The sequence below is a fragment of the Salmo trutta genome, chromosome 11, assembly GCF_901001165.1.
Source record: "Salmo trutta chromosome 11, fSalTru1.1, whole genome shotgun sequence".
Lineage (NCBI taxonomy): Eukaryota > Metazoa > Chordata > Actinopteri > Salmoniformes > Salmonidae > Salmo > Salmo trutta.
Genome location: NC_042967.1, coordinates 17,717,620 through 17,740,993, shown reverse-complemented (window position 1 = coordinate 17,740,993; position 23,374 = coordinate 17,717,620).

Genomic DNA, 23,374 nt, shown 5'->3' with positions numbered 1-23,374 from the left:
TGTATAAACGTTTATATATTGCATGTTTCAGACTGGAAAAACAAGTGACTATTACCTCTTATTGGTTATTGAGAGGTTATTAAGTTATCACATGCTCTCTGAGTTAATTTTAGCGGTGATGTCTCAGAGATGTTAAAATGACACATGGAAAGTATACTGTTACAGTGATGTTTTAAAATCACTGAGATAATTCACCCTCCGCTCCTCTCTGTCCTCAACCCTGTACTGTCTCTATGTCTATTTCATTCCCTTGGGTCTACAATCATTTGTCTTTGAGGGTGACACCTGCTCTGAACGATCCATTCACCTCCAATACAAACAATACGACCTCAAAGCCACTTCCCTATCCAGCAGCTCTCTCATGTGGCAGCTCTGACCGCCGTCCTAGAGATGTGAGACAGACACAGACAGTCTCAAATGGCATCCTAGTCCCGATCTAGTGCACTTCTTTTGACTAGAACTCTGGGGAATAGTGTGCCACTTGAGATTCAGCTTGTACACATGTGGACTGTTCAAAACGAGTGCACTATACAGGGAATAGGGTGCCATTTGGGACGTTTTCTACTTCTGCATGGTGGGGCACTGCACTGTGCCACAGTAAACACCTATCCCTCCTGGAATGAAGGGAGGAACGAGGGAGCAGGACGGAAGGAAAGAAAACTGCACTGTGCCACAGTAAACACCTAGCCCTCCTGGAATGAAGGGAGGAACGAGGGAGCAGGACAGAGGGAAAGAAAACTGCACTGTGCCACAGTAAACACCTATCCCTCCTGGAATGAAGGGAGGAACGAGGGAGCGGGACAGAGGGAAAGAAAACTGCACTGTGCCACAGTAAACACTTATCCCTCCTGGAATGAAGGGAGGAACGAGGGAGCGGGACGGAGGGAAAGAAAACTGCACTGTGCCACAGTAAACACCTAGCCCTCCTGGAATGAAGGGAGGAACGCGGGAGCAGGACGGAGGGAAAGAAAAGCATTAAGTCATCCAGATAGACAGTCCCCCTCCCTCCTTCCTTCCTATGAGAGACACTGACTGGCAGCGCAGGGCGCTGTGTTTCAGTCCTTCTAGTTATGGTGTGGCGGATCCTCTTCCTGATTCAACCTCCTGTGCGTGGGTGTGTGTGTGTGAGTGAGTGTGTGTGTGTGTTGGCCCCGTGTCAGCCCCGTTTGGCTTCGTTCAAGAGCATGCAGCAGCCACATTGATACAATGTGACTTGTCAAAGGACACGGGTTCAGGGTGTGTTGAACGCACATTTTCCAAAATAATCCCACCTTGATAGGGGTGTAGTGTTTGAGAACGGAGAGGGGATGGTGTCTGAGTACCAGCATTGAGATGAGAGAGAGGGGGCTATGACTTAAAGCCATCCCAAAACAGGTGGGGTTGTGTGTGGGGAACAAAAAGTTGTGTATGTCAGTCATGGTTGTGTTCTCTGTGTAGACAGGCCTTTGAAGATATGTTTTAGGGGGGAGAAAGAGAAATGTAGGTGTAAGGTACAGTATTTGATGTACCTGTGTGTGTGTGTGTGTGTGTAGCCACCTATGTGTGATCTCTGAATGTCTGTGATGCTGAGCCAGGGGTTCTCCTGACTGGGAGCCTTTGACTGCTGCTGCTGCTGCTGCTCTGTGTGTGTGTGTGTGTGTGGTTCTCCCTCTGTCTGTCTGTCTGTCTGTCTGTCTGTCTGTCTGTCTGTCTGTCTGTCTGTCTGTCTGTCTGTCTGTCTGTCTGTCTGTCTGTCTGTCTGTCTGTCTGTCTGTCTGTCTGTCTGTCTGTCTGTCCTCTAAGTGGGGTTTTCCCTTCCCTGAAGAAAGAATCACACCTCTCGACAACCAACCGCCAGAGGATCTGAGAGAAGAGTGAACTAGAGTCCATATCTGTGTTACCTGTACGGTCCAGGTTGTTCTCTAGAAGAGAGGAGTGAACTAGAGTCCATATCTGTGTTACCCGTACGGTCCAGGTTGTTCTCTAGAAGAGAAGAGTGAACTAGAGTCCATATCTGTGTTACCTGTACGGTCTAGGTTGTTCTCTAGAAGAGAAGAGTGAACTAGAGTCCATATCTGTGTTACCTGTACGGTCTAGGTTGTTCTCTAGAAGAGAAGAGTGAACTAGAGTCCATATCTGTGTTACCCGTACGGTCTAGGTTGTTCTCTAGAAGAGAGGAGTGAACTAGAGTCCATATCTGTGTTACCCGTACGGTCTAGGTTGTTCTCTAGAAGAGAGGAGTGAACTAGAGTCCATATCTGTGTTACTGGTACGGTCTAGGTTGTTCTCTAGAAGAGAAGAGTGAACTAGAGTCCATATCTGTGTTACCTGTACGGTCCAGGTTGTTCTCTAGAAGAGAAGAGTGAACTAGAGTCCATATCTGTGTTACCCGTACGGTCCAGGTTGTTCTCTAGAAGAGAAGAGTGAACTAGAGTCCATATCTGTGTTACCTGTACGGTCTAGGTTGTTCTCTAGAAGAGAGGAGTGAACTAGAGTCCATATCTGTGTTACCTGTACGGTCTAGGTTGTTCTCTAGAAGAGAGGAGTGAACTAGATTCCATATCTGTGTTACCTGTACGGTCTAGGTTGTTCTCTAGAAGAGAGGAGTGAACTAGAGTCCATATCTGTGTTACCTGTACGGTCTAGGTTGTTCTCTAGAAGAGAGGAGTGAACTAGAGTCCATTTCTGTGTTACCCGTACGGTCTAGGTTGTTCTCTAGAAGAGAAGAGTGAACTAGAGTCCATATCTGTGTTACCCGTACGGTCTAGGTTGTTCTCTAGAAGAGAGGAGTGAACTAGAGTCCATATCTGTGTTACCCGTACGGTCCAGGTTGTTCTCTAGAAGAGAAGAGTGAACTAGAGTCCATATCTGTGTTACCTGTACGGTCTAGGTTGTTCTCTAGAAGAGAAGAGTGAACTAGAGTCCATATCTGTGTTACCTGTACGGTCTAGGTTGTTCTCTAGAAGAGAAGAGTGAACTAGAGTCCATATCTGTGTTACCCGTACGGTCTAGGTTGTTCTCTAGAAGAGAGGAGTGAACTAGAGTCCATATCTGTGTTACCCGTACGGTCTAGGTTGTTCTCTAGAAGAGAGGAGTGAACTAGAGTCCATATCTGTGTTACTGGTACGGTCTAGGTTGTTCTCTAGAAGAGAAGAGTGAACTAGAGTCCATATCTGTGTTACCTGTACGGTCCAGGTTGTTCTCTAGAAGAGAAGAGTGAACTAGAGTCCATATCTGTGTTACCCGTACGGTCCAGGTTGTTCTCTAGAAGAGAAGAGTGAACTAGAGTCCATATCTGTGTTACCTGTACGGTCTAGGTTGTTCTCTAGAAGAGAGGAGTGAACTAGAGTCCATATCTGTGTTACCTGTACGGTCTAGGTTGTTCTCTAGAAGAGAGGAGTGAACTAGATTCCATATCTGTGTTACCTGTACGGTCTAGGTTGTTCTCTAGAAGAGAGGAGTGAACTAGAGTCCATATCTGTGTTACCTGTACGGTCTAGGTTGTTCTCTAGAAGAGAGGAGTGAACTAGAGTCCATTTCTGTGTTACCCGTACGGTCTAGGTTGTTCTCTAGAAGAGAAGAGTGAACTAGAGTCCATATCTGTGTTACCCGTACGGTCTAGGTTGTTCTCTAGAAGAGAGGAGTGAACTAGAGTTCATATCTGTGTTACCTGTACGGTCTAGGTTGTTCTCTAGAAGAGAGGAGTGAGCTAAAGTCCATATCTGTGTTACCCGTACGGTCTAGGTTGTTCTCTAGAAGAGAGGAGTGAACTAGAGTCCATATCTGTGTTACCCGTACGGTCCAGGTTGTTCTCTAGAAGAGAGGAGTGAGCTAAAGTCCATATCTGTGTTACCCGTACGGTCTAGGTTGTTCTCTAGAAGAGAAGAGTGAACTAGAGTCCATATCTGTGTTACCTGTACGGTCTAGGTTGTTCTCTAGAAGAGAGGAGTGAACTAGAGTCCATATCTGTGTTACCTGTACGGTCTAGGTTGTTCTCTAGAAGAGAGGAGTGAACTAAAGTCCATATCTGTGTTACCTGTACGGTCTAGGTTGTTCTCTAGAAGAGAGGAGTGAACTAGAGTCCATATCTGTGTTACCTGTACGGTCTAGGTTGTTCTCTAGAAGAGAAGAGTGAACTAGAGTCCATATCTGTGTTACCCGTACGGTCTAGGTTGTTCTCTAGAAGAGAAGAGTGAACTAGAGTCCATATCTGTGTTACCTGTACGGTCTAGGTTGTTCTCTAGAAGAGAGGAGTGAACTAGAGTCCATATCTGTGTTACCTGTACGGTCTAGGTTGTTCTCTAGAAGAGAAGAGTGAACTAGAGTTCATATCTGTGTTACCCGTACGGTCTAGGTTGTTCTCTAGAAGAGAAGAGTGAACTAGAGTCCATATCTGTGTTACCCGTACGGTCTAGGTTGTTCTCTAGAAGAGAAGAGTGAACTAGAGTCCATATCTGTGTTACCCGTACGGTCTAGGTTGTTCTCTAGAAGAGAAGAGTGAACTAGAGTTCATATCTGTGTTACCTGTATGGTCTAGGTTGTTCTCTAGAAGTGGTGCAGCTCTGAGTGATTTTCACAGCAACACTGAGACATGTCCTTAAAAGAAACACAAAGCATTCTCCAAGGGTTTTGGTGAATGTGTTTGTCTGTGCAGTGTGTGTTTGTGTGTGTGTGTGTGTGTGTGTGTGTGTGTGTGTGTGTGTGTGTGTGTGTGTGTGTGTGTGTGTGTGTGTGTGTGTGTGTTTGTGTGTGTGTGTGTGTGTGTGTGTAGCTTGCACGCTTGGGTGCAGATGGAATGAAAGAGAGAGACAGAGAGAAACATCAGAGCCTGCCATGTCATGATGTTCAAGTTGGAATAGAGAAATCCCCATATTCCATTGCGTGATTGTGTGTGTGTGTGTGTGTGTGTGTGTGTGTTGTTCTTACCAGGCAGGTGTGGAAGTCAGTGATCTCTCCCTCCATATCTGCAGCTAAAGCAGACCGCACAGGTGTTCCTCCTGGACTCGTCAAAGCATGTACACACACACACACACACACACACACACACACACACACACACACACACACACACACACACACACCTCTGATCTCCACTGTCTTGGTCTGCTCTACAGATGGTAGTGGGGCAGGTTGATACCAAAACACTAAAACTTCAAGATGTCCGACATATTCGGAGTTTAAATACACTCCAGAATCAACTCTGCCCTAAACAGAATCCAATGAGAGAGAAGGACCTATCAAAGACTAAACCTACATAGTACATCTCTGCCTCTGTCATTACTGCTGAAAAGCAGTATGTTCATAACTACAACACGGAGTACTGAGGCAATGTCAAGTAGCTGCATAATGACTGTTGTTACCCTCAAACCATAATATAATTATATACAACCACAAATTAGACCTAGGGATGGGGAAAAACACCAAGGCCTGAGTCTCTAATGGCATCCTATTCCCGTGTTTTGACAAGGGCCCAATAGGGCTTTGGTTAAAAGTAGTGCACTATAAAGGGAATAGCGAGTCATTTTGGGATGCTGCCAAGGTGAAGACCAGGACCAGTGAGGTAAATGACGGGTGAAGTCAGGTAGACAGGATCACAACACACTGTCAAACCAACAGAGGAAATAGGGGGAAACACAAATCAAGTGGAATAATCACGTAGGACAACTATTTCCCATCGCTATGTGGATGTTGAAAGTGAGTTTTACCGGTGACTTCTCAAGTCCAAGGTTTCCTACCACACACCTGCGTGGTCACGCTACCGTAACAAGAGAAAGAAAGGGATCAAACAAAGAAAAAAAGAGATACTGACAAAAGACAGGATGAAGGTAAAACGATAGGAGGGAATACATTGGACATATGACCCTTTACTTCCTCATTAAGAAGTTAACATTAGGGTCGAACTTCTATTTGGCAGAGCTCATTTTACACTCATTTAAAGGTTCCAGTCTTACCTTCCTGGCTGCCTTCCTAACTAACACAAGCTTTAGATAAACAGTTCCCTGGAACCAGGTGTTCCGAGCAGCCTCAGTGAACACACACACACACACACACGATAATAAGCGTTTGGCATATGCAATGCTTTCAAGATTACAAGAACAGTTGTTGTGTTGCTCAGCATTAAAAACAGACATTTCTTCCCACACCGGCAACTAAACCGACTCTTAACGTTCCTTTTATGTGTCTAAATAGAGAGATTAAGCAGAAGGAGGAGAAGCGATTGTCAAACCGTTCCCCAGAGGACTGTGTGTAAAGGGTGTGTGTGTGTGAGTGTGTGTGTGTGTGTGTGTGTGTATTTGTTTGTGTGCAGCCTCGTTGTAGAAACTAATTTGCATGGCTAATTGCGAACATGGGACCATGTCAATGCTATGGATTCAGTCCCAAATGTTCTATTAAAATCTTAAAAGGAAGAGAGACATCCATTACCTTATCAGACAGAGAAGAGAAGAGACAGAGACAGGGGATTGAGAAGGAGAGTCAGAGCTGGACAGAGGGAGGGAGAGAGGAAGAGATACATTGAGAGCGAGACATTGACAGAGAGAGACAGCGACAGAGAGAGACAGAGAGAGAGAGCAGTACATTCACAAGGCTCAATATTACCGCGTGCCAGCCCACTAAAATCTACTTTCATCCTCATCTCACTGCCCAATCATTTCTAGTCGTTTGCACTTAAATCAGTATGATCATTTTACGATCGTTGACCTCCTAACTTCACCTAATATCTAATTCCAACAACTCCCTTATCTTCAATCCCCCAACAACATAAAGACACAAAACAGCAGCCTTCAGCAGTAATAATATGCACAGTGAAATATGAAACAGCCGAGCTGTGATGCGATTGTACAACAAACATTCATGAATACTGCTAGTAATACTACTAGCCCCAGGCCTATGGGAAAGAGAGTGGGGGGTTTCCCTAGCCATATAGGGAGGATAGGAAGGTACACTCTCCTTCCCTTATAACCCCCCCCCCCTTCTAACTCCCAGGCTATATGGTGGAAGTAATTAAAGCAAGTGAGGATAAATTGAAGTATATTGAACTCCTCTCTCACCCACCTCGTCGATACATCACTCACCAAGCACTATTGATCTCAGTGAAGACTTCCCTCTGCGGGGAGAGTAGAGCAGGGAGGCTCCCGCCTCCGTCCACGCTTCCACTCTGTGTGGTGTGTGTATGGAGTGCATGCGCGTGTGTGTTTTTGTGTGCATATATGAGTGTGTGTGTATTATACACCGTGTGTGACCAATAGCACATCCATTTCAGCTGGATCTTCACAAAGTCATTTTGAACGGTCCGCCACCCCTCCTCAACCCCCTCTCTCCTCTCCCTGCCTGAAGCTCTATCCATCTTGTAACATGGGTAATGATTTTAACTAAACGAGACTCTTTCAGCTCCCCAACCCTCTCAGATTAGTAGATCAATGAGGCTGGATGGTCATCATAAATTCACCCAGCGAGGGGACCAATCCTGCACAATAACTCCAGTAGAATAGAACCCATTTTAATGGAGCCATACGAAGCCTTCATAACCCCATTATAAGCCTCAACAAACTCTTTATAATGCCTTCATAGATGCTGCACAAATCAGTTATAAGAAAATATGCTATATAGAGGATAGAAAAGGTTGACGACACATTTGGCAAAGCACCACATGTCAGGACCTGATGAGAGTATTTTGAATCGTTTATACAGTAGGTTCACTATTCCCTAAAAGGAAAGCACAGTCTGTGGTGCATTCATTTCTGGTCAATTTGAGTTGTTATATATCTTCAATGGGTTGTTATCTATCTTCAATGGGTTGTTATCTATCTTCAATGGGTTGTTATCTATCTTCAATGGGTTGTTATCTATCTTCAATGGGTTGTTATCTATCTTCAATGGGTTATTATCTATCTTCAATGGGTTGTTATCTATCTTCAATGGGTTGTTATCTATCTTCAATGGGTTATTATCTATCTTCAATGGGTTGTTATCTATCTTCAATGGGTTGTTATCTATCTTCAATGGGTTGTTATCTACTGCTTTCATCTCTATTCCCATCTTCTTCCTATCTCTCTTTCTGTTCTCTTTCCTCTCCCTCCCTTTCTCCTTGTTTCAAACCTCACCTTTCTCATTCTCACCCTGTCTCTCTCCCTATCTACTCTCTATCTCTCAACCCCCACATTACTCCCTCTCTCCTCTTCCCTGTCTCCCTTTCTCTCCCCCATATATTTCTTCTCTCCCCCACCACTCACTTATAGGTGAAATCCCAATCCCACACTGACAGTATTCAGTTACTGTCACACATACTGACCTACCATGTACACACATAGTGACCTACCCTGTACACACATACTGACCTACCATGTACACACATACTGACCTAACATGTACACACATAGTGACCTACCCTGTACACACATACTGACCTACCATGTACACACAGTGACCTACCATGTACACACATACTGAACTACCGTGTACACACATACTGACCTAACATGTACACACATACTGACCTACCATGTATACACATACTGACCTACCATGTACACACATACTGACCTACCATGTACACACATACTGACCTAACATGTACACACATACTGACCTACCATGTACACACATACTGACCTGCCATGTACACACAAACTTACCTACCATGTATACACATACTGACCTAACATGTACACACATGGTGACCTACCATGTACACACAGTGACCTACCATGTACACACATACTGACCTACCATGTACACACAGTGACCTACCATGTACACACATAGTGACCTACCATGTACACACATACTGACCTACCGTGTACACACATACTGACCTACCATGTACACACATACTGACCTACCGTGTACACACATACTGACCTACCATGTACACACATACATAGTACCCGCAAAACACCAGTCTCAACGTCAACAGTGAAGCGGCAACTCAGGGACGTTGGCCTTCTAGGCAGAGTTCCTCTGTCTAGTGTCTGTGTTCTTTTTTATTGGCCAGTCTGAGAAATGGCTTTTTCTTTGAAACTCTGTCTATAGAGTCGCCTCTTCACTGTTGACGTTGAGACTGATGTTTTGATGGTACTATTTAATGAAGCTGCCAGTTGAGGACTTGTGAGGTGTCTGTTTCTCAAACTAGACACTCTAATGTACTTGTCCTCTTGCTCAGTTGTGCACCGGGGCCTCCCACTCCTCTTTCTATTCTAATTAGAGACAGTTTGTGCTGTTCTGTGAAGGGAGTAGTACACAGCGTTGTATGAGATCTTCAGTTTCTTGGCAATTTCTTGCATGGAATAGCCTTCATTTCTGAGAACAAGAATAGACTGATGAGTTTCAGAAGAAAGTCATTGTTTCTGGCCATTTTGAGCCTGTAATCGAACCCACAAATGCTGATGCTCCAGATACTCAGAAGGACAGGTTTATTGCTTCTTTAATCAGAACAACAGTTTTCAGCTGTGCTAACACCATTGGAAAAGCGTTTTCTAATGATCAATTAGCCTTTTAAAATGATAAACTTGGATTAGCTAACACAACGTGCCATTGGAACACAGGAGTGATGGTTGCTGATAATGGGCCTCTGTACGGCTATCTAGATATTCCATAAAAAACCAGCTGTTTACAACACTAACAATGTCTACACTGTATTACTGATAAAATTGTATGTTATTTTAATTGATAAAAATGAGCTTTTCTTTAAAAAACAAGGACATTTCTAAGTGACTCCAAACTTGTGAATGGTAGTGTATGTTTACATTGCCAAAGCAAGTGAAATGGATAATAAACAAAAGTGAAATAAGCAATAAAACATTTACAGTAAACATTACACTAACAAAAGTTCCAAAAGAATGAAGACATTTAAAATGTAATTTTATGTATATATACAGTGTTGTAATGATATGCAAATTGCTAAAGTACAAAAGGGGAAAATAAATAAATATAAATATAGGTTGTATTTACAATGGTGTTTGTTCTTCACTGGTTGCCCTTGTCTTGTGGCAACAGGTCACACATCTTGCTGCTATGATGGCACATTGTGGTATTTCAACCAATAGATATGGGAGTTTATCAAGCTCTCTCGCTCTCTCATAGCTAGCCCGCAGTTACCTCTCGCTCTCTCTCTCTAAGATCACAGCGATGGATATCAAACAGCCTGGACCCACCTGTCAGTGTGGGCAAGTCAGCAATTAAAGCTCCCGCAGCCAGACATCAGATAAATCACCTAGATGAGGGGAGGAGGGACAGGGGGAGAGGGGAGTGGGCAAGCCCCGGCAAGCCCAGCCGGGAGAGGCCTATACTGGGGAAGGATGAGCACGGCCTGTCTCTCTCAGAGAGGGAAACACACGGATGACTGGTGGATTGTATTGAGTTGTATAGATGAGATGTATAGATGAGATGTATAGATGAGTTGTATAGATGAGTTGTATAGAGAAGTTGTATAGATTAATGTATAGATGAGTTGTATAGAGGAGTTGTATAGATGAGTTGTATAAATGAGTTGTATAAATGAGTTGTATAAATGAGTTGTATAAATGAGTTGTATAGATGAGTTGTATAGATGAGTTGTATAAATGAGTTGTATAAATGAGTTGTATAGATGAGTTGTATAGATGAGTTGTATAGATGAGTTGTATAGATGAGTTGTATAGATGAGTTGTATAGATGAGTTGTATAAATTAGTTGTATAAATTAGTTGTATAGATGAGTTGTATAGATGAGTTGTATAGAGGAGTTGTATAAATTAGTTGTATAGAGGAGTTGTATAGATGAGTTGTATAGATGAGTTGTATAAATGAGTTGTATAGAGGAGTTGTATAGATGAGTTGTATAGATGAGTTGTATAGATGAGTTGTATAGATGAGTTGTATAGATGAGTTGTATAAATGAGTTGTATAGATGAGTTGTATAGATGAGTTGTATAAATGAGTTGTATAAATTAGTTGTATAAATGAGTTGTATAGATGAGTTGTATAGATGAGTTGTATAAATTAGTTGTATAGAGGAGTTGTATAGATGAGTTGTATAGATGAGTTGTATAAATGAGTTGCATAGATGAGTTGCATAGATGAGTTGTATAGATGAGTTGTATAGATGAGTTGTATAGATGAGTTGTATAGAGGAGTTGTATAGATGAGTTGTATAGATGAGTTGTATAGATGAGTTGTATAGATGAGTTGTATAGATGAGTTGTATAGATGAGTTGTATAGATGAGTTGTATAGAGGAGTTGTATAGATGGAGGATCTTCAAGAGGATGGAAACTGTATCCTGATACTGTACATTAATAATGACCTTCTGCTTGTCGCTCGTTGACCCCTGCCAGGTGACAGGTCTGGACCCCAACATGCTGTGACCCCATCAGTGAGCGGTTTCAGACTGAGGCAGGGTGACACTAGCTGTTGGAAAATATGACAGACTTTGTGAATGAAACATGCAAATGTCTTTTCTCGCCGTGCTCTACTCCGCCCTCACCTCAAAGAGAGAGAGAGTGTGTGTGTTTGAGTGTGTTTGAAGGTGTAAACCAAACCCAGCCCAGGCTGCTGTGACCTGCTAGAAGGTAAACAACGTTAGCTGGTGTTTTTAGATTGAAGGAATGAAGGGGGAAGAGAGAGACAGACGAGGGGGGGTTACTTCAAACGCAGCAGGCAGGACGATACACAAACACACACACACACACACGCACCTCACACACCGCCAAACATGCTGAAAGGAGCCGCGGAGAGGAAACTCCCTGGCTGGGAAAACCAGGGATCGGTCACATCCTGATTTTCTGATAAGCATGGATGTGTATTTATGTGTGTGTGTGTGTGTGTGTGTGTGTGTGTGTGTGTGTGTGTTTGTATGAGTTAAACCTTAGCATGGGAAAAGACAAGAATACTCAAGACATTTCAATGGAACCCAATGTACTGTACACATCATATCCTGTCACCTGCCTTCACAGGCACGTTATGCAAGTCATCTTTAGCATGCTGTCATACTTCAGCTATGGCTGACTGTCATCGCCAGCAAACACCTCTTCAAGACCATGCTTTGTCCACACGCACCTGACCACCTAGTTTGAAGTGAACAACCACCACTCGCCACAAAAGGATCCTTCCCCACCTTCGAGGGTGCAGAAATCATCGCCGAGAGGGAGGTGTGGACACACGCCACCGCGGATAGCTATGACGACGCGGCGGGTTTATGTGATGACACACACAGTCTGCCTCCTCCAATACAACTCGATGACACACAGACACACACACACACACACTCACACACACGCCGCAATAAAACACTCCTCACGAATCAGCACCACACGTCATGGGATAGAAATGTGTGTGAAAACATACCATGTGTGTGTCTATGTGTGTGTGAGTGTTGCATGTGAGGTGTGTGTCTATGTGTGTGTGTGGGAGTGTTGCATGGTGAGTTGTGTGTCTATGTGTGTGTGTGTGTGTGTGTGTGTGTGTGGGAGTGTTGCATGGTGAGGTGTGTGTGTGTGTGTGTGTGTGTGTGGGAGTGTTGCATGGTGAGGTGTGTGTCTATGTGTGTGTGTGTGTGGGAGTGTTGCATGGTGAGACGGCAGTGTGGATTAACGTCTGTATTTGCGTTGACAGGTACAAGTCTATGAGAGAGGTACACAAACACCTTCAAGCAATCCATTCCCCTACAACTCTTTGTTCAGATAAACCCCCCCCCCGACACACCCCACGCACATTTTCACACCCACGCACACGCACACGCACGCACGCACGCACACACACACACACACACACACACACACACACACACACACACACACACACACACACGCACGCACACACACACACACACACACACAAAGCGTTTATAACATGACCCTTTCCTACCCCTCTCTCTAACACATGCTCACACCTCTCCCAGCTGAAGACTGAGCCCAGAGGGCCCTCTCTATACAGTGTCTTACTGAACCCTAATGTTGACAGGCTTGACGGCAGGTAGATTAAATAGAGTCCAGCAGGTTTATCAATGATGCTTTCCTCCACACGCTGCGTTGACGGCTGAACCATACTTCTCTCTCTCTCTGAACCATACTTCTTTCTTTCTGAACCATACTTCTCTCTCTCTGAACCATACTTCTCTCTCTCTCTGATCCATACTTCTCTCTCTCTGAACCATACTTCTCTCTCTCTGAAGCATACTTCACTCTCTCTGAACCATACTTCTCTCTCTCTCTCTGAACCATACTTCTCTCTCTCTCTCTGAACCATACTTCTCTCTCTCTCTGAACCATACTTCTCTCTCTCTCTGAACCATACTTCTCTCTCTCTCTCTGAACCATACTTCTCTCTCTCTCTGAACCATACTTCTCTCTCTCTGAACCATACTTCTCTCTCTCTGAACCATACTTCTCTCTCTCTCTGAACCATACTTCTCTCTCTCTCTCTGAACCATACTTCTCTCTCTCTCTCTGAACCATACTTCTCTCTCTCTCTGAACCATACTTCTCTCTCTCTCTCTCTCTGAACCATACTTCTCTCTCTCTCTGAACCATACTTCTCTCTCTCTGAACCATACTTCTCTCTCTCTCTGAACCATACTTCTCTCTCTCTCTCTGAACCATACTTCTCTCTCTCTGAACCATACTTCTCTCTCTGAACCATACTTCTCTCTCTCTGAACCATACTTCTCTCTCTCTGAACCATACTTCTCTCTCTCTGAACCATACTTCTCTCTCTGAACCATACTTCTCTCTCTCTGAACCATACTTCTCTCTCTCTCTGAACCATACTTCTCTCTCTCTCTCTGAACCATACTTCTCTCTCTCTCTGAACCATACTTCTTTCTTTCTGAACCATACTTCTCTCTCTGAACCATACTTCTCTCTCTCTGAACCATACTTCTCTCTCTCTGAAGCATACTTCACTCTCTCTGAACTGTACTTCTCTCTCTGAAGCATACTTATCTCTCTGAAGCATACTTCACTCTCTCTGAACCATACTTCTCTCTCTTAACCATACTTCTCTCTCTCTGAACCATACTTCTCTCTCTCTGAAGCATACTTCACTCTCTCTGAACTGTACTTCTCTCTCTGAAGCATACTTCACTCTCTCTGAACTGTACTTCTCTCTCTGAAGCATACTTATCTCTCTGAAGCATACTTCACTCTCTCTGAACCATACTTCTCTCTCTTAACCATACTTCTCTCTCTCTGAACCATACTTCTCTCTCTCTGAAGCATACTTCACTCTCTCTGAACTGTACTTCTCTCTCTGAAGCATACTTATCTCTCTGAAGCATACTTCACTCTCTCTGAACCATACTTCTCTCTCTCTGAACCATACTTCTCACTCTCTGAACCATACTTCTCTCTCTCTCTGAACCATACTTCTCTCTCTCTGGACCATACTTCTCACTCTCTGAACCATACTTCTCTCTCGCTGAAGCATACTTCACTCTCTCTGAACCATACTTCTCTCTCTCTGAACCATACTTCTCTCTCTCTGAACCATACTTCTCTCTCTGAAGCATACTTCTCTCTCTGAAGCATACAGCATACTTCACTCTCTCTGAAGCATACTTCACTCTCTCTGAAGCATACTTCACTTTCTCTGAACCATACTTCTCTCTCTCTGAACCATACTTTTCTCTCTCTGAACCATACTCATCTCTCTCTCTGAACCATACTTCTCTCTCTCTGAACCATACTTCTCTCTCTCTGAACCATACTTCTCTCTCTCTCTGAACCATACTTCTCTCTCTCTCTGAACCATACTTCTCTCTCTCTGAACAATACTTCTTCTCTCTCTGAACCATACTTCTCTCTCTCTGAACCATACTTCTCTCTCTCTGAACCATACTTCTTCTCTCTCTGAACCATACTTCTCTCTCTCTGAACCATACTTCTTCTCGCTCTGAACCATACTTCTTTCTCTCTGAACCATACTTCTCTCTCTCTGAACCATACTTCTTCTCTCTCTGAACCATACTTCTTTCTCTCTGAGTACTCCTTCATATTGACACAGTATCAACAGTATCAACTCTAATGGGCCATCCTAAGTCCCACTCCCACATCAGGGTGAATACCTGTCCCATTCATTCTCCCACTCGGATTCCCTGTTGAGATAAGGGCGAATGGGATCGGGCCTTTTTACAAATCTGCGTAAAGAGATCCTTCCACCCGGATCGCTGCCGTAACCGTGGCGACTCGAACAAAAACACGCACCGGGATTACGTTATGGTTTTGTGTGTGTGTTTGGGCCGTCAGGACAGGAGGCTCATTGAAGGGCACGGAGCATGCACAGGACAGGGAGTAAACACACACACACACACACACAAATACACACGGAGTGGGGGGGGGAGGGGGTTATGGACAAAGAGGTGCTTTGTGTCTCCAGGAGCCTCAGTGGTCTCTAATATCAAAGGAGAGAGCAGCCAGAGAGACTCGGCAGTGCTGAGATACCAATGACAGGATGTGGGCCCGCGTCGCGGCTGAAAGATGGTGGACAGGAAGAGAGAAAGAGAGAGAGAGATATGGATGATGGTAGGGTCAACATTCAATATCTACAGTAAAGAGGGGCCTGGAGTTTTTCCTCGACCATATGCTTTACCCACAACCTGGAGTTAGGCCTGGAGTTTTTACTGTTCAGGTCACACAAGGTCAAGAATAAACAAATTAGTAACACTACATTTCATGTCACAATGTCACCAAAGGAGGTTACGCATTGAGATAACACAAAAAAAGAGCTCCAATTGTGTCCTATTCACTTCCATGACAAATAGGCCCTACCCGTGGATAAATGGGGATAGTTAGCCGAGAAGTGATGTAATTCTTGTTCCCAGTCAGAATTCCTGGCCGCGGCCCCGACACGCCAGTCAGGGATCTACTTGTTGTTTACGTAACACAATCGGATACTGGGTGAAACCATGGAGCTGGATACACACCTGACTGCCAGCCTAGGAACATGATCCATTCACAGAGGGAGGGAGGGAGAGAGGGAGAGAGAGAGAGAGAGAGAGAGAGAGAGAGAGAGAGAGGGAGAGAGAGGGAGAGAGAGGGAGAGAGAGAGAGAGAGAGAGGGAGGGAGAGGGAGAGGGAGAGGGAGAGGGAGAGGGAGAGGTGAGTGTGGGGTGGGGGTATGAGACTAATGGGGAGAGGATGGTTTGTGTATATTATTGAAAAAGCGAGAAGAGAGGGAGACTGGTTAAAGAGAATATGGAGAGAGAGAGAGAGAGAGAGGGAGACTGGTTAGAGATAATATGGAGAGAGAGAGAGGGAGATTGGTTAGAGAGATTATGGAGAAAAAGAGATTGTTTAGAAAGAATATGGGGAGAGAAAAAGAGAAATCTAATTATGATGAGAAATTAAAAGAAGCGTCTGTGTTCATCTCTCTCACTTTCTCTGTGTGGGTGTGTGGATTCGCGCATTTGTGTTTGAAAGATAGAGAGAGAGAAAAGAGAGAGAAAGAGCAACAGAGCGAGAGAGAGGAGAATATGAAGCGTATCACAGAAATGGAGGGGATTTCCTAGTGCCCTGGAGACTCGCACATCTTAAAACAACACACGATGACACAGATCCCTTCATAAGGATATCATTTGAACCCCCACATAAATCTAACCTCCTAAGATATCATGTGTACCCCACCCATATTACAGCCGCTCAGATATACTGCTAATAGAACCATACTCCACGGTAACAATGTATTTGGCTGTTTCAGGTTCTATGTCTCTGTCTCTGTTGCTATGAACGGTGTGACACATCAAATACAGGTATGAATGAACCAGTATGTTACAGGAGACAGTGAATGCCATTTTCTACCCGGCTAAATCAAGGTTCAGTTAGTCAGAACACGACACTAAATCACCTGAACACTGTCAGGCATCTTGGGTGAAAAGTGTGGATGTCTACACCGCCCTGCACACGACTAATGGGCTGTTTGTTTTCTCGCCCATTTCTTCTCTGAGGAGTGGTCTCTCTCTCTCTCGCCATCTTTCTCTGTCTATCTGCCCTTCTCGCTCTCTATCCTTCGGTTAAGATTGCCGTTTACTTGAATCCAAATATTGGTCATGCCCTACTACATCCCTATCAATAGCAGTGACAAGTGGACTCCTGGTGCAATCCATCATGATCCAAAGCTACACGGCTATTCTCTCTGCATTGGAAAACGGCCAGAGTCAAATACCTCAATACCTGTGCTGACCAGGCAAAACTAAATGCGTTGAACAGGGAACAGTCTGTCTGAACAACTGAGGGTTTGAAATAAGCCATTCGTCTAACACACGGCTTAGTGGCGTACCACTGGGCTCAGTACTGGGTCCTTTTTGACGTTTCCCTCATGAACAACCGTCAAAGTAATGACGTTGACATTTTGGGGACGTGTCACAAAAAGCTAAAGTGGAGTGAAACTAACACTGATGCATCAGAGTCAAGCAAACTTTGTGAGATGGTTTAGGCCAACACATCTCGTCTGGATACTGTGAGCAAGATGGAGAAACAGAGAGTGTGTGAACACTGTGGTCATCTTTTCATGCTCTACCTGGCTAAGTTAATCGTCGTTCCTACAAGAGGAGGCCCCTCCTTTTTGTAGGGAAAAGGTGAACGGATTAAAAGGGTGGGGGATTCACATGGAATAAAAGTTGGCCCCTGAGTGGAAGACAAAGACATGGTATGGGGATACCGTCTATGGTTCTCCATACATCAGAGAGGGGGAGGGGGGGGACAAAGCTGGGTTTATGGGCCCTAACAAAAGGCCCCTTCAGCAGGAAGCCAACCTGGGAGGGACCTGGGAGGGAGGGCAGCTGGGAAGCAGGGGGCCCCAGGTCCAGGGAGGACAGGTATCATGTAAGCCTGGGGAGAGGGGCCTTTCAGACGGATATTAGTGTCACCCGCTGCCCAGGCCTGATAACAGCCAGCTTTAGGCCCCGGGTAACCTAAGAAGGCCTTAATGCTGCAGCAGCATGATTATGGAGAGGTAGATGACTACAGGAGGTAGGTTGATGTCATGAATCATGCTGGGTATGGGTGATGCTCGCACATACATCCACACGAGCACAATAGAAGATAAATGACATTGATGATATGTCTGGATCAGCATGTTATAGAATATGTACTGCTCATTACTACTGCACACCAGTAATACCTAAGCAAATAGATGTAATATAAATATAATATAATAATAATATTATAATAAATATTAATAAATAGATCATAAGTCATACTCACTATCTCATTGTCACTATCGCGTTATAACAAGAGACAGGAAAGTATGGTGAACTGGAAGGAGAGAAAATGATGCATGTCTTACAATAGCTACAGTCCCACACCTGACGGACAGATGAAAGAGGCTAAGAACTCTAGCAAGGGCTGTGATGATAGCTCCATTCTTCCATACGTCACAATGGAAACAGAGAAGAAAAAAGAAAGTCAAAACAGTCATTAGAAATGTGACAGGCGATGACAGTAGCGGTAGTAAGTGGCGGAGAGGGGTGGAGGAGAAGAAGAGGGGAGAGGAGTGGGCAGCGAGGAGACTTCAAAGCCCAGAGGATCATATGAACAGCTGGGTAGCAGCAGGGTTATCAAAGGAGACCAGGAGGACCTGTGCGCCCACCCACCTGGCCACATATACACACACACACAGACAGATACACACACAGATAGATACACACACAGACAGATACACACACACAGATACACACACAGATAGATACACACACATATAGATACACGCACAGATACACTCACAGATACACTCACAGATATATACAAACACACGTAAAGTACCAGTCAAAGGTTTGGACACACCTACTCATTCAAGGGTTTTTCTTTATATTTACTATTTTCTACATTGCAGAATAATAGTGAAGACATCAAAACTATTAAATAACACATGTGAAATCATGTAGTAACCAAAAAAGTGTTAAACAAATCAAAATATATTTTAGATTCGTCAAAGTAGCCACCCTTTGCCTTGATGACAGCTTTGCAAACTTGGCATTCTCTCAACCAGCTTTACCTGGAATGGTTTTCCAACAGTCTTGAAGGAGTTCCCACATATGCTAAGCACTTGCTGGCTGCTTTTCCTTCACTCTGCGATCCAACTCAACCAAAACCATCTAAATACACAACCTGAATGTGTGTTTGGGTCATTGTCCTGTTGATAAACAAATGATAGTGTGCACTAAGTGCAAACCAGATGGGACGGCGTATCGCTGGAGAATGCTGAGGTAGCCATGCTGATTAAGTGTGCCTTGAATTCTAAATAAATCACAGACAGTGTCACCAGCAAAGAACCCCCACACCATCACACCTCCTCCTCCATGCTTCACGTTGGGAACCACACATGCGGAGATCATCCGTTCACCTACTCTGCGTATCACAAAGACACGGCAGTTGGGACCAAAAATCTCAAATTTGGACTCGTCAGACCAAAGGACAGATTTCCACTGGTCTAATGTCCTTTGCTCGTGTTTCTTGGCCCAAGCAAGTCTCTTATTATTATTGGTGTCCTTTAGTAGTTGTTTCTTTGCAGCAATTCGACCATGAAGGCCTGGTTCACACAGTCTCCTCTGAACAGTTGATGATGAAATGTGTCTGTTACTTGAACTCTGAAGCATTTATTTGGGCTGCAATCTGAGGTGCAGTTAACTCTAATGAACTTATCCTCTGCAGCAGAGGTAACTCTGGGTCTTCCTTTCCTGTGGCGGTCCTCATGAGAGCCAGTTTCATCATATCGCTTGATGGTTTTGCGAACTTTCAAAGTTCTTTTAATTTTCCGGATTGACTGACCTGTCTTAAAGTAATGATGGACTGTCATTTCTCTTTGCTTATTTGAGCTGTTCTTGCCATAATATGGACTTGGTCTTTAACCAAATAGGGCTATGTTCTGTATACCAACCCTAACTTGTCAAAACACAACTGATTGGCTCAAACGCATTAAGGAAAGAAATTCCACAAATGTACTTTTAACAAGGCACACCTGTTACCTGAAATGCATTCCAGGTGACTACCTCATGAAGCTGGTTGAGAGAATGCCAAGAGTGTGCAAAGCTGTCATCAAGGCAAAGGATGGCTACTTCGAAGAATCTCAAACATAAAATATATTTTGATTTCTTTAACACTTTTTTGGTTACCTCATGATTCCATGTGTTATTTCATAGTTTTGATGTCTTCAATATTATTCTACAATGTAGAAAATAGTACAAATAAAGAAAAACCCTTGAATGAGTAGGTGTGTCCAAACTTTTGACTGGTACTGTATATATACACACGTAAAGATACACAGACATATAGATACACACCAGTAGAGGCTCCTCAGAGGAGGAAGGGGAGGACTTTCCTCCTCAGTGAATTTCATAAAAATAAAATAGTGAAACATCAAAAAAGTTATTGTTTTTAGATGAAACTATACTAGATATATTCACGTCACCAAATAATTGATTAAAGCACACAGTTTTGCAATGAAAGTCTACAGTAGCCTCAACAGCACTCTGTAGGGTAGCACCATGGTGTAGCTGGAAACAGCTAACTTCCGTCCTCTTCTGGGTACATTGACTTCAAAACAAAACCTAGGAGGCTTATGGTTCTCACCCCTTTCCTGTCATAAATGTTGCCGTGTTGAATTGACCAAAACGCAGGCGGAATGTGGATACTCATCTTTTTAATATTTTAGAGCAAAGTATACACAGAAAACACGAACGACTCCAGACATGCTAACAGGCTACTTACAAAATCATAGCAGTGTTAACACAACCACCCACAAACCCAAGTGACAAACATACTCCTAAATATATGACTCCCAATCAGGAACAACGATAACCAGCTGTCCCTGATCGGGAGCCACACAGACCAACATAGAAACACAACACCCAGAACAAACATACACAGACATCTTCTGCCACGTCCTGACCAAAATACTACACAACCACACCCTCTGCTGGTCAGGACGTGACATTTCCATAGACTTGCACAGTAATTATTACAACTTCCGGAGGACGTCCTCCAACCTATCAGAGCTCTTGCAGCATAAACTGATATGTTGTACACCCAATCAAACGATCAGAGAATGAATCTAGTACTGAAAGCATAAGCTAAGGCTAGCTAGCACTTCTGTGCATAAAATGTGGTGAGTAGCTGACTCAAAGAGAGAGAAAGACAATAGTTTAACAGTGTTTCACAAATTCATTTCTTAAAAAATGTAGGGGAAGCAAGAGAGAGAGAGAGAGAGCAAGAGAGAGCTACACTTGTCACGTCCTGGTCATAGAGAGCTCTTATTTTCTATGGTAGAGTAGGTCAGGGCGTTACTGGGGTGTTGATCTAGTTTATTTATTTCTATGTGGGGTTCTAGGTTTGATTTTCTATGTTGGTGATTTGTATGATTCCCAATTAGAGGCAGCTGGTAATCGTTGTCTCTAATTGGGGATCATATTTAAGTAGCTGTTTTTCCCACCTGTGTTTATGGGATATTATTTTGAGTTGGTGCCCGTAGCATTCTCTGTAGTCACGGTTCGTTGTTAGTTTATTGTTTATTTGTTTTTGTCTTTGCTTAGTTTCATTTTCTAATAAAAGATGTGGAACGCTACTCACGCTGTGCCTGGGTCCGACCGTCATTATTACAACGAACGTGACAACACTACCGTTGAAAAGTTTGGGGTCACTTAGAAATGTCCTTGTTTTCCATGGAAACATACATGAAATTAGTTACAAAATGAATAGGAAATATAGTCAAGACGTTGACAAGGTTATAAATAATGATTTTTAATTGAAATAATAATTGTGTCCTTTAAACTTTGCTTTCGTCAAAGAATCCTCCATTTGCAGCAATTACAGACCTTTGGCATTCTAGTTGTCAATTTGTTGAGGCAATCTGAAGAGATTCCACCCCATGCTTCCAGAAGCACCTCCCACAAGTTGGATTGGCTTGATGATGGGCACTTCTTACATACCATATGGTCAAGCTGCTCCCACAACAGCTCAATAGGGTTGAGATTTTGCAGGTACTATTTAATATAGCTGACCGTTGAGGACTTGTGAGGCGTCTGTTTCTCAAACTAGACACTCTAACTCTAATCACTCTAACTTGTCCTCTTGCTCAGTTGTGCACCGGGGCCTCCCACTCCTCTTTCTATTCTGGTTAGAGCCAGTTTGCTCTGTTCTGTGAAGGAAGTAGTACACAGCGTTGTATGAGATATTCAGTTTCTTGGCAATTTCTCGCATGGAATAGCCTTCATTTCTCAGAACAAGAATAGACTGACGAGTTTCAGAGGAAAGGTATTTGTTTCTGGCCATTTTGAGCCTGTAATCGAACCCACAAATGCTGATGCTTCAGATACTCAACTAGTCTAAAGAAGGCCAGTTGTACTGCTTCTTTAATCAGCACAACAGTTTTCAGCTGTGCTAACATAATTGCAAAAAGGTTTTCTAATGATCAATTAGACTTTTAAAATTATAAACTTGGATTAGCTAACACAACGTCCCATTGGAACACAGGACTGATGGTTGCTGAAAACGGGCCTCTGTACGCCTATGTAGATATTCCATAAAAAAATCAGCCGTTTCCAGCTACAATAGTCATTTACAACATTAACAATGTCTACACTGTATTTCTGATCAACTTGATTTTATTTTAATGGACCAAAAAAATAGGCTTTTCTTTAAAAAACAAGGAAATTCCTAAGTGACCCCAAAATTCTAGTTGTATTTTGTTTTCACTTTCACTTAGCTAGCGAATGCAGCTAGCTAGTTTAGCCGAGTCAAACACCCGGCTCAAACAGAGAGGGATGCTATGTAAGCTAGCTAACTCTTCCAAGTCAAGGTAAGCTTTTGGTTTAATTAATTTAATGCCACTGGGGCCCATCTGTGTAACTAGTTAACTGCTTGCTGACTGTACACTGTACTGCATGATTATAGCGGGTTTACTAACATGTTAGTTCTAGTAGCTATGTTGACTAGCTATGACGTTAGCTAATATGATGACTATGATGTAGGCTGTGTGTAGCGGTTAGCGGTTATGATATGAAGGTTTGGAAATGTTTTTTTTCGCCTGGCCACAGACAACTGATGTGTTAAAGTGAACTCTGTTTGCGTGTGATGAGGGGTGTATTCATTAAGCCGATTCTGTAGAAGAACCATTCTTAAACGGAAGCAAACAGAACGAAACAGGGATAAACATACCTGAATTTGTCCAATAGAATCTCTAATTTGAACCTGTTGGACTAATGATTACACCCTAGATCAGCTAGATGCAGGCAAGAGTGTGCAAGGCGTTATCAGTGTCTGTCACCTTGATTACTGAAATTGTTCTCCCGACCTGTGCACCTACGTTGTAAACTTTCATTCATATGCTAGGTATCATGTAGTAGTCTAAACCTATCGATGTTACATTGATCTGGGTGAATGGAATATGAATGACAGTCATCCAATATATGGTAATAGAAATAAGGCCAAATAA